Source organism: Patella vulgata, chromosome 5, assembly GCF_932274485.2.
Source record: "Patella vulgata chromosome 5, xgPatVulg1.2, whole genome shotgun sequence".
Taxonomy (NCBI): domain Eukaryota; kingdom Metazoa; phylum Mollusca; class Gastropoda; family Patellidae; genus Patella; species Patella vulgata.
Window position 1 is genome coordinate 44,294,970 of NC_065883.2, and position 15,617 is coordinate 44,310,586.

Consider the following 15,617-nt stretch of genomic DNA (forward strand, 5'->3'; position numbering starts at 1 on the left):
TATACTTATTGTTAATAACACAAATAAGACTTTCCGTCTAAAACGAGGTTTTTTAATTGGGTGCGTGCTACCTTTGTATATGGCCAACGTTAATTCTGTTTCTGATACATTGAGACATACACCTGTGCCAACTGAGAGAGTACTAGATGATATATTCGCTACTGGTCAAGTGCCAGACGGCGAACGGAGTAACTTGCTATCAGTTTTAAAGAAAAATCATGATCTGTTCGCGGCAAACGATACGGAGCTAGGTCATACAGATACGGTTAAGATGACCATTGATACCGATGAACATCCACCCATAAAACAGCGACCTTACCGTACTCCTATGAATAAACGACCGGTCGTTGAAAAAGCTCTTGATGATATGCTCACCGCTGGCATTATCCGTCGTTCAGCGTCCCCATGGAGTTCCCCCATTGTAATAGTTGATAAGAAAGACGGAACAAAACGTTTCTGCGTAGATTTCCGACAACGTAATAAGGTAACAAAGGTCAACGCCTCCCCCCCTCCCCCTATTCGACGACCATATGAGCGAATTGAATAAATCAGCATATTTTACGACGCTAGATATGAAATCTGGATATTGACAAATCTTGGTCGACGAGAAAGATAAAGAAAAAACAGCGTTTGTGTGTCACAAAGGTTTGTTTGAGTTCAATGTTATGCCATTCGGTATTCATAAGTGTCCAAGTATCTTTTCAAATTTAATGACCATTTGTTTACAAGGTCTCGAGCACTGTCAGAAGGAGTTAAACCTGACCCTGCAAGTTCGTGCAATACAATCCACGGATCCTCCAAGAACCGTTAAGGAAACACGAAGTTTCATAGGCATGTGTAGTTATTATCGTCGTCTCATACCAATTTTTTCTAAAATTGCAGAATCAATCGTTGCATTAACGCGGAAATTTGCAAGATATCGTTGGACACCAGAGTGTCAACAGGCATTTGAATTTTTAAAAGATAGTTTAATGGTCGTGCCCTTGCTCTGCTCGCGTATGCAAACCAAGCGTTACCCTTTATATTATATACAGATGCGAGTATGACTTCATTCGGTGCCGCCTTGGCGCAAGTTGTTAAAGAGAATAACGGAGAGGAGGTTGAGCGACCCGTTTATTTTCTATCGCCCAAATTAACGGATTCCAAATGTAAGTGGTCAACCATCGAAATGGAGGCTTTTGCAATCCACTATGCTTTACATAACGCAAAATTTATTATTAGGACGGACCATAAGCCTCTGCAATATTTGCTAGAATCGCCAATGCAAAATAAAAAATCCAACTTTGGGCTTTAAGCATTGCGGGATACAATTGTACAATAGAATATATTTCCGGAAAGATGAATTCCGTAGCCGATCTCCTTTGAAGGGCGCCAATGAAAAATGATAACCGAGAAACTGATGAGATTATGGATAATATAGAACCGCGAACCAATGATAATATGTTGGAAATAAATGTTTTTAATTCGAACCGGTTTGATCCCAAAATGTATGCAAAATGTGAAGTAAAAGATAAAGATCTACCTGATGAGGTCGATTTAAATATTGATAACTTTGACCTTAAACATGAGCAAAGTAAGGATGATGAGATAATCAAAATTATAGGACAACTCACAACGGGTACAGGGAGTCACACCCAAGAAACAAGGTTTATGGTAATTAAAGATATACTCTATTTTATTTCTGATCCCGATGATGATCCCATATATGTTACGTTTATATATTCTTTTACACTTAAAAGATCAAGTTATAAAACAATACAATGACGATAATGGCCATTCAGGTTTAGATAAAACTTACAATACTATTAGACAAAAATATTATTGGCCCAAAATGTATGTTGAGCTTAATAATTATGTAAATGCTTGCGTACTGTGTCAATGTAGATCTTTAACTAAGCGGCAACCTTCAATACAAGAAACAGATATACCTCCATATCCTTTCGCGAAAGTACATGTAGATTTGTCGTGACCATACCCGAACACCTTGTCGGGAAATGTATATATTGTTTCCCTTGTATTTCGCTACTCGGGTTATCCAGAATGTTTTGCTGTTAAAACCAAGTGTGCGGAGAATATAGCACATTTACTTATTGATGAGATATTTCCTAGATATGTTTGTCCTTTAGAATTAACCAGCGATAATGGAGGTGAATTCTGCAACGCTATCATGAAAGCTACATTAAAACAATTAAACATAAATCATGTTCTTACTTCGTTCTATCATCCCCAAAGTAACAGCAACGTTGAACGATTTCATAGAACGCTGAATAGCGTATTATCGAAACAGATTAAAGATAGTTACAACACTTGGGATTTGTATCTCAATCAAACACTTGCTCCAATACGATTTAGTATTAGTGAATCAACGAAATTTTCACCATTTTATTTATTGTACAATAGAGACGATAGTTTACGCCTTGACAATATTCTCAGACCTAGACGGAAGTATGTAGGAACCGATTTACATGAAATAGCGTTACAAAACCAACAACAGTCCTTATTGTTAGTCCATAAGCGTCTTGAGAAAGCACAAAGAAAGCAAGCTAAATATGCGAATCGCAACGCGACAGATACACCTTTCAAAATAGGAGACCCAGTTTACTATAAAAATCATCTTCGGAAAAATAAATTACAGGAAAGGTGGACGCCCTATTATCGAATTATTGAGAAAACCTCCCCCGTTACATTCGTTATCAATAATCAACTGACGGGAAAAACCACTAAAGTCCATGCTGAGCATTTAAGATTAGCCAAAATAGATGATTGGGAGATATCCAAAGGTGAGCCCAACCAGGGAGCATTACGCAAGACACAATGTGTTGTCGATCCGTCCGATTCTAGTTCATCGTCAGAGGACGAGGTAAATGACCCAGATGATGAATTACCTTTAGCAAAACTTGCTAAGCGTTTTAGGCGCGAACGTGAAAGTTCATCCAGCGAAGATGATATTCCGTTAATGGAACTCGCCAACCGTATACATGCCCGAGATAGGGATGAATCGGCCATGTCCGATGAAGGCGACTCGTTGGGTACGGATAGTGAATCAAGTGATTCCACAATAACAGATGCGAATAGCAACGACAACGACCGCGAAAATGTCACGAGTATCAGTGACACGGTCATGGATATAAGTGAAGCGTGCGTCACTAAAGTGAAAAATGATAATGACCAGCTTAACAAAAATAATAATGGTAACCAGAAAAAATTGAGAAAGTTGTTTACAGCTTTGTCTGGTTTACTGTAACTGTTATAGTTACCTTTATATTTAACGCACTTTGTGAGTAACTACTCATGATTTAATACCTTTCGATAGGTTCATATAAATCCTCGCACTTGATCTAGAACGAAGTCTCGCCGAAGTAGACGAAATTCTAGCAACATATAACACTACAGAGACGATGGATTTCAAAGAAACATTTCTTAAGTTGAGAATTGAAATTTTAACAATAGAACAAGCTCATAGTGAATTGTTAGAAACAGTATTAGATTTTGGTCCTCTGAGTGGTAGTATCAAATTAAAACGATCTTTAATCCCTATTGTAGGCAAGGCTTTGAGTTTTTTTTATTTGGAACAGTTTCTGAAAGTGATTTGGACACAATTAGGCACAATATTAAAAGTCTGTCAGACAATCAACAGACCATAACCCATGTGGTGATGAAAAGCCTGTCGCTTCTCAATGTATCTCGAATGGAGATAAGTTCGAATCGCTTAGCTATTTCCAGACTGCTAGCTGTGTTGGGTATGCTTGATAAAAAGGTCGTTGAGATTGTGAGGGATTTTCAAACACACCTCTTTCAACTGGAAACATTTATTCATTTGTACTTGCGCTTAAATTTGGTTGTGGCGATTTAAAATTAATATTAAGGGCTGAATTATATGTAGAAGACTTGCGACAAGAATTAAATATGCTTAGTCTTGGGCATTTGTCATCTGCAAGCATTTCTCCATCGTCGTTAAAGACATTGTTGCTCGGAATTCGAGAACATATTCCAAACAGCGTAAAATTACTATATAATCCGATGGAAAACCTCTTTAATTATTATAAAACAGTAACGTGTACTAGTATTTTAGACTCTAGTCGCATTTTGATCATAATGTCTTATCCACTATTAGATTCTGGCGGTGCGTATGACTTGTATCACGCGCACAATTTACCAATACCTATGAATTCACAACTTATGGCCAGTAAATCCAATGCTATTCATAAAATGGTTGCTCACTATAGCTTAGAGACACCATATTTAGCTATTAGTGTGGATCGTACGAAATACTTTCGGTTGGGTAAAGAGGAAATTGATCAATGTAATGATCCACAACTTAAATTTTGTCGACTTCAAAGTCCAATTTATCCAACAAATTTAAATCGTCTATGCATAGTCGCTTTGTTCATGCAGGACGAAGCACGGATGTTTGTGATGGTTGCAAATTTAGTGTTTTTCCAATGTACAAGCTAAATAACAATAACAATGATGTGTTAGAAGCCAAAGAGGCATATTTTATTGACAAATATCGGCCAGCTTTAAATGTAAAATTATAGTAGTTTCATTGCATATAGGCCTAGTTATTGTTATCTGATTTGATATTCTATTAAATGTCCCTTTTTTGTACTACTGTGTTACTATGACGCTATGACGTCATGGTCATTGTTGTATTAACTAAATGTTGTTTACCTGAAAAGCTTAATAAAATAAGCGAAAGTGCTAGTAATCAACAAATATTGTAGTTCTTTTTTCAAAAACTTTTATATTTTTGTGTATATATACTATTCAAAAAAAGTAGGGGATATTTGATTTTTAAGTGTTATTAAAGTCACCTAATGAAACTGACGAAGAAACAAATGACAAAATGAAATAAAGTTCACATTCATCGATTTATTCCAAATGATCGTTAGACTAAGTAAGGCACAGACTGACCATTATAAGGGTAAAATGATACCCGGGGTCAAACAGCAAAGTTACCACAGCATCACAACCAAGTCAGTAACGGGTAAATCCTCCTCTGTTTGCCAAACAAGCATTGATCCGACGTGGCATACTCCTAATGAGACGTCTAAGGTCATTTTGGTCCAGATTGTCCCATTCCTGTTGCAACGCAGCAGCAAGTTCTTGGACATTGGCAGGACGTTGTTGACGTTGACGTAACCTCTGTCCAAGCATGTCCCAGATATGCTCGATGGGGGAGAGGTCGGGACTCAGTGCTAGCCAAGGTAATGTGGTGATGTTCTGTTGTTGGAGGTAACCTGTAACGATCCTGGCCCTGTGACATCTTGCGTTGTCATCCTGGAAGATGAAACGGCGGCCATGACGTCGTGCGAACGGCACAACATGGACTGCCAAGATGTTGTCCCGGTAGTACTGGCCTGTAACACGCCCTGCAACAACATGTAAAGCCGTTCTTCCAGCAACAGTGATGCCTCCCCACACCATAACAGAACCACCCCCAAATCGATCATGTCTGATGACGTTAACGTCTTGGAAGCGCTCGTTTCGACGACGCCACACCCTCCTACGTCTGTCCAAAAAATCAAAAGTGAACCTTGACTCATCTGAAAACATCACATTGCTCCAGCGTCGATTATCCCAGTGTTGACGATCCCTACACCAACGACGTCTTGCCTGAATGTGATGATCTCTCAAACAAGGGATCACGCGAGGACGTCGGGCGCGAAGGTGACCCCTATGCAGTCGATTCCGAATCGTCTGGTCACTCACTCTCACACCAGTGTCTGTTTGAAGACGAGCGCTGATCTGATTTGCTGTGATGACACGATTTCTCAAGGCCAAGGTACGGATAAATCGATCCTGGGCTTGAGTTGTCGCCCTTGGTCGACCTGAGCGTGGTCTGTCCTGTACAGATTGTGTATCACGGTATCTGGACCATAGCCTGCTTATGACAGACTGAGAAACATTCATCGTCCGCGCCACAACCGCCTGTGTTGTGCCGATCTGTAGCATGCCAAGGGCACGTAACCTTTCATTTTGGGTGGCATCCCGACACGAACAGACTTAACCAGTCTATGATCTATCTTATTAAAAACAACAATATACATATAATACAAAAATAACGAACCAATCCACAACCAAATCATAATCCAGAAACAAATACAAGTCGTCATCACCTAAAACTGTAAGCAACTACATACATTTCTAATTTAACCAGAAATGTACAATTATGAAAGTAGATATAGTTACTGAAAATTAAACCCAAACAGTATTCCCTAAAACCCAAGCATCCGATTTCATCCATCCCGGTGATTTTCGTTGACGTTTTTTAGAACAGGACTTTCTGACGAATGAAAATCTGACACAAATGGAATAGAAATATCCGGTGGTAAAATATCTGGAGCTTTTTGCAAAGAAATATTAATATCAGTAGAACGGTAACCATCAGAAACCAAATTACTATCGTTAATATTAACCACAGACCCATCTGCATCAGAAGACCATGAAAAAACACTACTTACATCAGAAAGAGGAATCACATCACCAATTACATCCCACTTCTACTCGTTGCCACAGGTAACCTTTGATAAAACTGTCCTGTTTAATCGCAATACATGCTTAAAAGTATCCGTGTATCAGTAATGTACAGAAAGAGTACTGTTCATTTCTGATACACGGATACTTTTAAACCGTTTTAGATACCTATCAAGCAATCAGTAGCGGACGTTTAGTCCGATCCAGATCGCAAATGAAGACGATGGCTCTAACCAATGTACATGAAACAACTAGTCAAAATCATAGTAACAAAACAAAATGGGGGGAACTACATGGCAGTTCAAAAACATATACAATGACATTAAATTAACATAACAACATATTACAAAAATCAATTATTATACATATCAATTGGCATCTATTTTATAATTTGGTTTGATTTATATTAATATGCAAAATATATATATTAGAATATTGAATAATTATTTTAATTAATTGTGATGATAGAAGGCGCAGTTCTCTTGCTGGACACTTCACAGGCATTGATAATTTCAACGGAAGAACCATCCGCCGATGCATACATTCACCAGGAATGACCCACGTTTCGCATTTCCTTTACACTACATTTAATAATATCGCAGTCCTCTACGCCATAGATAAGATGTTTTGACGGTGTGGTCTAAACAAACACGTGATTGTTTTACGCTCAGAGTATCATAGCAAGACGCACGTGTAAATACTACTCAGGTCGTCTCTCCACAGCGAAATCATTCTACCATGAAATGTAACGTGAGGCTCAGAAAGGGATAAATAATGAAAGTATTTGTCACTTTTCGGTTGAAACGACTCGATGATAAATACTATTTTTCACATGTTGGTTCACAATACTCGATAGAAATGTGATGTAAGTAACTTATTAGCACCTTTCCTCGGTGTATCGGTGAATATCAGGAAAGTTTTGGTCGGGGGCCGCCTCGGCTTCGCCTCGGCTGGGCCCCTCGACCAAAACTGTCCTGATATTCACCGATACACTTCGGAAAGGGTGCTAATAACTACTACTTACATCATCAGTACTGACCCGAGTTATAGGTTCTTCAGAAATACTGCAATCAATTGACAAAGAAGTATCAAGTGACACTTTAGATCGGGGAGCCGGAATAGGGCGCATTGACGTAAAAATAGGTAAGAGAAGATTTCTGTGAAGGGTACGTCTTTCGGAAGTGCCATCTTTTTGAACAGTATAAACTGGAATGCTGAAATCAGGCTTTGAAACAACAGTATAACAGATATTTTCCCACTTATCAGCCAATTTATTTTTACCTCTAATTTGAACATTTCTTACCAAAACAATATCTCCAACATGAAGGTTAGCGCCTATAACTTTTGTATCATAGTGAAACTTTTGTCTATGTTGAGCCTTTTCTATGTTTTGTTTAGCAATTTCATTAACCAAATTGAATTTATCTTGCAGCTGAGAAGCAAATTGTGTGTATGAAGAATTGATATCAGAAGAATAATTGTCACCAAGAATTATATCCACCGGAAGTTTTGGATTTCTACCAAACATGAGATAAAAAGGAGAATAAGAAGTGGACTGGTGTTTTGTTGAATTATATACATATACTAAAAATAAGACATAGTCTTCCCAGTGAACCTTCTGATCTTCTGTGAGTGTACCAAGCATATTTAATAAAGTTCTGTTAAAACGCTCACATAACCCATTACCCATGAGATGATACGGTGTTGTTCTAGATTTATTTATACCTAAGTTACTGCATACTTCTTTAATAATATTCGATTCAAAATTTCGACCCTGATCAGAATGAAGTTGTGAAGGAATGCCATATGGTAAGAAGAAATTTTGTATTAAGATTTTAGCGGTGGTTTTAGCGGTCTGGTTTTTAGTTGGTACTGCTACAGCAAACTTTGTGAAATGATTAGTTATAATTGAAATATTCTCAATACCATCTTTAGATGGTTCCAAAGAAAGACAAATCAGTGCAGACTAGTTGTAAAGGTTCTGATGTTGAAATACCGACTAAAGGAGGACGAATATTCTGTTGGGGAGACTTTCGACGGATACATCTGTCACATATACGAACATAATTCTCTACATCTCTAGACATATGTGGTCAATAAACTCGAGATTTAACTAAATCCAAGGTTCGATCTCTACCCATATGACCCAAATTGTCATGAAGTGCAGACAATACCAGATGACGAAGAGAAACAGGTAACACAATTTGTAAAATAGGGTCGGATGAAGATGAAGATAAAAACTTTCTATATAAAATATCATCTTTTATAATTAAGTTATCCCAGGAACGAAGTATAGCAGCTGTATCCTTATCAACACTAGGTTTACATCCATTTCTAACTGCTTGAATTATAAACTGAATCCCTACACAATCTTATTGTGCCTTGTAAACTTTTGACTTATCCATTAAATTTGAATATTCCACAGGAACACCAATAATAGAAGAAACAAAACAATCTAGAACATTCTGACTAAAAGAAAAAGTTTCAATTTTACCAAGATCAACGTCAGTGAGATTAATTATAGCAGATACAACTGTATTATCTAGACTTGAAGCTGGAAGTCTTGATAAAGAATCAGCTGCAACATTATGTATACCAGGTAAATACTCTAATGAAAAATCATAAGCTGAAAGATCAGCTAACCATCCGTGGCCAGTAGCATCCAATTTAGCTGATGAAAGAACATATGTTAATGGGTTGTTGTCTGTCTTTACTGTGAATTTGTTGCCATATAAATTAATCATGAAATTTCTTGGTCACTGCCCATTTTAATGCCAGGAATTCAAGTTTATGAGCAGGATAATGTCTATCATCTATCTGTTTCCATCTTGAACTTGATATAATATTGCACCTAAACCATGAGAACTGGCATCCGTGAAAAGTTCGAAGGGTAACGAAAAATCTGCATAAGCTAAAACTGGTGCTGAAGTTAAACATGAAATCAAGGTATCAAACGCTTTCTGATGTTCTGGTAACCAATGAAAATAATTTATTGCTGACTTTGAATATTTATATTTCTTGGAAGTGGGCTCACCAACAAGTAAATCAGTTAAAGGTTTAGCTATCCTTGAGTAATCTTTAATATATCTTCTAAAATAACCACAAAAACCTAAAAAGCTACGTATTTCAGAAACATTTGAAGGAATCGGCCAGTTCTTAAGTGTAGAAATTTTGTCAGGGTCAGCTTTTACACCATCATCTGAAATAATATGTCCCAAATATTTTAATGAAGATTGTAAAAATTCACACTTAGATGGTTTTAATTTCAGATTATGCTTCCTGAGACGAGAAAATACGGACTCTAAACGAAAAAGATGTTCATCGAATGTTTTGGAAAAAACAATAATGTCATCTATATATATAAGACAATGAAACAGATGAATATCCGCCATACACCGCTCTAAACAACGCTGGAAAGAATTAGGCGCGTTGGTTAATCCGAAGGGCATAGCATTAAACTCCTAAAAGCCTAAATTGCCAGTTGTAAATGCTGTCTTGGGTTTATCTTCTTCAGCCATTTCTATCTGCCAGAACCATGAAGCGAATCAAGAGTCTCTTCTATTCTGGGAAGTGCATAAGAATCATGGACTGTTCTGGAATTTAGTTTTCTGTAGTCCACACAGAAACGTAGTGAACCGTCTTTTTTTCGAACAAGTACTACTGGAGAAGAAAGGGACTATTTGATGGACGAATGACATCTGCTTTAATCATAGAATTAATGTGGTCTTTAACTTCTTGAAACATTGAAGGTGGTATTCTGCGATGTCGTTGTTTAAAAGGGGGTATCATCAGTTAGTTGAATTCTGTGTTTAATAATATCAGTTCTCCCAAAATCTGTGTCGGATACACTGAAAACGTCTTTATAACTATGTAAAAGATATTTAAGTTAATTAGCTTCTTCTTCTGTACATGTTGAATGAATAGACTGAAAATTAAACAAATCATCAAACGGCTTTACTGAAGAATTATTGATGATAAAAATGGAGAATTATTGACGACTTCAACTTACTGAAGTTGACAAAAAACTGCTTTACCAAGAATAGTAATGGGTCTGTCTGAAGAATTTGTGATGTTAATTCTCACTTTATTTGATGGCTGTGTAAAATTACATTTAACTATACCAGGAACAACATGAAGAGAACCGGGAAGTGATATATCATCTAGCGCCATATAACATTTACCAGGTAATGGTTTAGTTAATTTTGCAGTACCAGCCACAAGCATTGACGAATTTGCAGGAATCTTCACCGGATTTGAACTTTACTTTAAAAAACAAGGAACTTTACTAGATTGAACTTGTGTATTTAAAAGTGAAAATGTGGAATTCCAAGCATCTGAATCTATTGATGTGCTACATAACCTTGAAAGAATATTTGTACCCACTAACATTGGAGTCTTAGAATTAAAAGAAGCAACGTTGGATGAACCAACTAAATCGGAAATAAAAGATGAGGCATTCTGTTGACAAGAAACATTAGGACTTACCGAACGCCCCGTGGAATTAAGAACACTCTCGATCCCCTCTTCTGTGACCAGGTTGTTGACAAGCGTAACAAATAGGAGTTACCCTGGGACGATAATCGCTTGTATTTAAAAACTGATTCGGTGGGCGAAATGCGGGATTGAACAAAGGAGGAGGAGGAAAAGGAGGAACATGAACTTGACGAGTTGGATCTCTCATATTCGAAGAATTGAACTGTGTAGGTGGCTGTCTGTAGTACCTCTGTCGTGGTTGCTGCATCTGGTGCTCCATATCAGATATACGAGAATTAACTGTTTTCAATTGCTCTGACAAACCGAAAATCTGCTGAAGAATTTTATTTTGAAAAGTGCCTGAAGAACTTGAAGTTGTAGATGTTAAATGAAATGATGACCCAGAACTAGCGAAATTAGAAGTGACTGGAAATATATGCATCTCTTCTTCAGCTTTCCTAACTGCAGTCATTAAAACTGAAAATGAAACATCAGCATCAAGAATGTGCCTAGTATTAGATTTGACTTGTGAATTGATCAGGCCATGCCAAAATCTGTCCTTCAATATCTTATTTGAAGCAGGTTCAACTAGAATACCAGCATTAATTAATTTTGAAACAATATGTTTGATTTTACATGAAGAAATGGATTCATTTTCCTGCTGCTTTGCAGTGTTTAGTTTATTCATCATAACCTCTACAGATAAAATATCACCAAACAATGGATCAAAGTGCATAAATAAATCAGTTATTGTTTGAGGATTAATACCATTTAAAAATTCAGTGGCTGTACCTCGTGCGGCTCTACGAATGGCATTAATAATAGATGGGATAGAATATTGGCCTTCTCTTTCTAATCCGACAATCTCCAGACGCCATTGATTATAAGAAACGTCTCCTTTGTTGCCGTCTCCGGAAAATGAAGATAATCGTGGTGAAGATGAAAAAGGCAAGTATGAACAAGTGGGCATTTCAAATCTGGAAACTGAAGAAGATCTTTGAAATGTAGAAATTGGATTCATTTGAACAGATGAAGAATTTTGCTGTAGTATATGGGGTATGGAAACAGGAGAAGATGTCTGGACTGGAGGGTTTAATTGAACTGCTGATGCCGGATAACTCTGCACTGGTATTGTATTCTGAAAATTTGATGGTTGACCTCTCGTAATCAATGATGGTGTGGAATTAACATACAACGTCTCATTGCCTGATCTTGGGGTTCTTCGCGAAGTAGAATTTCTAACAGTTGAAGTTGTGGAAGCACCTTGAGAGCTGACAATTGTTCGAGGACAATACACAGGATTACTTGGAGTTGAAACCGGGCATGACAAATTTAACAAAGATGAAGATTGATGAGGAAGATTATCACTCACAGGGCCATATCCTAGTACATCCTTACAAACTTCATGTTGCATTTCCAAATTTAATTGAGACATTACCACTTTTAATTCATTAATAATTGAACGAGTTGCGTCTTCATTTGCATTTGCTTCTGCCATTATGTAAACTAAGCACCGGTGTAACAATAAAATATTAATAAATAAATACCAAATAAAAAATGACATAAAAAAAAATTTGAAATTCAAATTACACACCATGTAGATGAAAATATCTACGTGAAAATCAAAATCAAATAAAATGTAGATGAAAATATCTAAGTGAAAATCAAAATCAAACAAAATTCTTGGACTGGAATGTGAAATTCGCTACCGAAAACAATCTACAAAGTTGAAGTCACAACAACAAAACCAGAATATATATCAAAATTAACAACGAAAATCCAAGTCCAAAAAAAATACCCAACTGAAACTTTTCAAAACTCTTCAGACATGAAAATACGAAAATGTAAGAAAAAAAAAACAGTCATCAAATACTGGAACGATAAGGTTAAATGAAAACCAAACAAGTCATGAGCAACCAGTTTACCTTTATTAATTAAAGAGAAATTATAAGCTACCCTAATTATAAAATAAATATGTCTGTTTTACACAGAATTTATTATTATAATGTTATGTAATTAATAGCACCCTAATAATTATGATTCCAATGATTTAAATATTTATGTAATGTTGATATTTGTAATGTTAGAATGTATTTTACCAAATAACCATTTAATGATTTTACTAATATGACAAATGAATTTTATTACTACATAAATGTATAATGTAAGATGTACTGTGAACAATTATTAATAAAATATGTACCTATATACAAGTAGAATAAGTAAATATGTAAAGAATTTAATGCTTTAGTCACCTAGATTATTTATAATAATCTTGCTGTCTAAATTACGATATGTGTATTGTACAAACTTTGTAATTTATATACTATGTACGTTAATAATAAGAACAAATATTATACACTGTAAGTATAAGACTAAGAAAGACAATCTAGGCGTCCCCAGATATACATACACATTCACACTCACAACAATAAACTATTCAATATTACAATTAATACAATTCAATTAAAATAATATATTCATTGAAATAATGAGTTTATGCCCGAAGTCCCACTTCGGAATATGTCCGCTACTACAATGATACCTTTTAACTCTTTATAACTTCTATAAATTCTGGCGTCCTACCATGTGCACCACCGGCTTATATACAATCTGGCGTAGGAATGCCCAACGAAGTAGTCCCGTCTACTGTCGGGCACAGACCACTAACCACAACACTCCTCCCCGTTCTCTTTCGGGAGGTTAGCCTCTCTCGGGCTACATAAGAAACAATTTGAAATTATCCATTCACACACCATACACTCAGGCGACGGCATCTTATTTACACCGTAACATTCACCCAAACACGCCCTTTCAAACCAAACAAATATATATACAATTATACACATAATAACCCCTCCCAACCTAGGACAGAGTAATAAGTTGTACTCCCCTACCCCCTTCCTTTTGACCAATTGCTTTATAAATGTTCGGTGATCAATAGCAAAACCCAGAAACGATTCGGCTTCTCTAGTAGGCCTACATGTTGGCACTGTACATTTTTCGACGGTTTCTATAGTGTGCTCAAGAAAGGTAAAATTTCCTAAATCAAATTGATCTTTAGGAAATACGTCCTGGTATTCAACGAGTAACTTAGACAATTTTAATTGGTCAACTGGAGCTAATCTATTTAATAAATCTATTAAATGCTCTGGAATCTTAAGTAAACCAGCGTTACTAGCTTTCACATCACCCGTCTCTAACGGTATTAAAACGTCATTTTCATTAAATTCTACTGCCTTGCCAACAGCTTGATTGGTCTCTAATACAATCGTTTCTTGTGACGGATTGATTAAACATATCCGAGGAAATTCCGTTTCGACGTGAGAATGAGCAGATCGAGCTATCAACAAATTAGGATGATTTATGGGTTCTATAACATATCGCGATAGACTTTTACTTAGACTACATCGCACACGCGCTACAGTTAACGGTGGTATAAGAGTTCGTTTCACAACAGCAATATCAGTATGTTCGTCACATTCATAATTTTCACTATAAATTAAGTCAAAAACATCATCTCCTATTTGCAACTTGTCCGTTAACATATCAAATCGGACTTTATTGGCACGCATAAAATCTAAACCTAGCAACATGTCGTCTTCGATTGGAGCGACATACAAATGATCTAATTCCATTTGGAAAGATCCAAGATCTACTACAGCAGGACCAACAATAAAGCCTGGAAAATCCATTTTGCGGCTAGCAGTATACAACTTAACATCCGTATTTTTGGGCGGTTTTTTCTTAAGTATTTCATAGCGTCTATCGCTAAGAATAGTGCATTGACTACCAGTATCTATGACGGATAAGATATCTTCTCCCTGCACTTTTACTTTTAATTTATACATAGTATCAGTATTGACACCGACCTCCGGGGCAACGGTGTTTTCAATTGCTTCACCGACTGCTACGGTGGTATCACAAACCGGAACAAGAAGCTCACTCCTGCATTTATGTGTACCGCTTAGACCGGCGTCACTTAACGTCTCGTCAAAAAGTAATAAAGGCGAATCATAATTAGGTGGGAGCGGACGCTCGCCCGTTCCTTTCTAGTTTAAATCCGCAACGAAAGCGACGTGTTTGTCGGCATCTGTTTTACCGGACAAAGATGTACTATGCCTAGGAGAAAATAAATTCGGACACTCCGACTTATAATGACCTTGTTTTCCACAATGAAAGCATGAAACTTGTTCCCTGGAAGGAGAACGAGATCTGGAAGGAGATCTTGAACAAGATTTCAAACGATCAATAGATTCTAATAACCTTTTCACAGTCAAAGACAATTCATCAAGATGTATTTTTATATCGTCAACACGTTTCTCTAACGTTTCCACTCTATCATTTTTTGCGTCATTAGAAGTTAGCGCTTTAGTATTTTAGCAGAAGTAGCTATAGTCTGAACACGTGCTTTGTATTCACGACTAGGACCACGTGAATTATTACCATAGATAGCAATGTTATTATGCCTAAACCATTTAATTGACTGAATAGCCGATTCTATATTCGGAGGACGCATATTGCAAGCATACTGTCCCGCTTCCTTATCAAAGCAACCTTGACAGAACTTCAAGACAACCTGGTTACCTATGTGGGCTTCCGTACAATCGGAAAACGCTTAATTTGCAACCGTCAAGACGCGGTCGGACCAATCATTCAAAGACTCA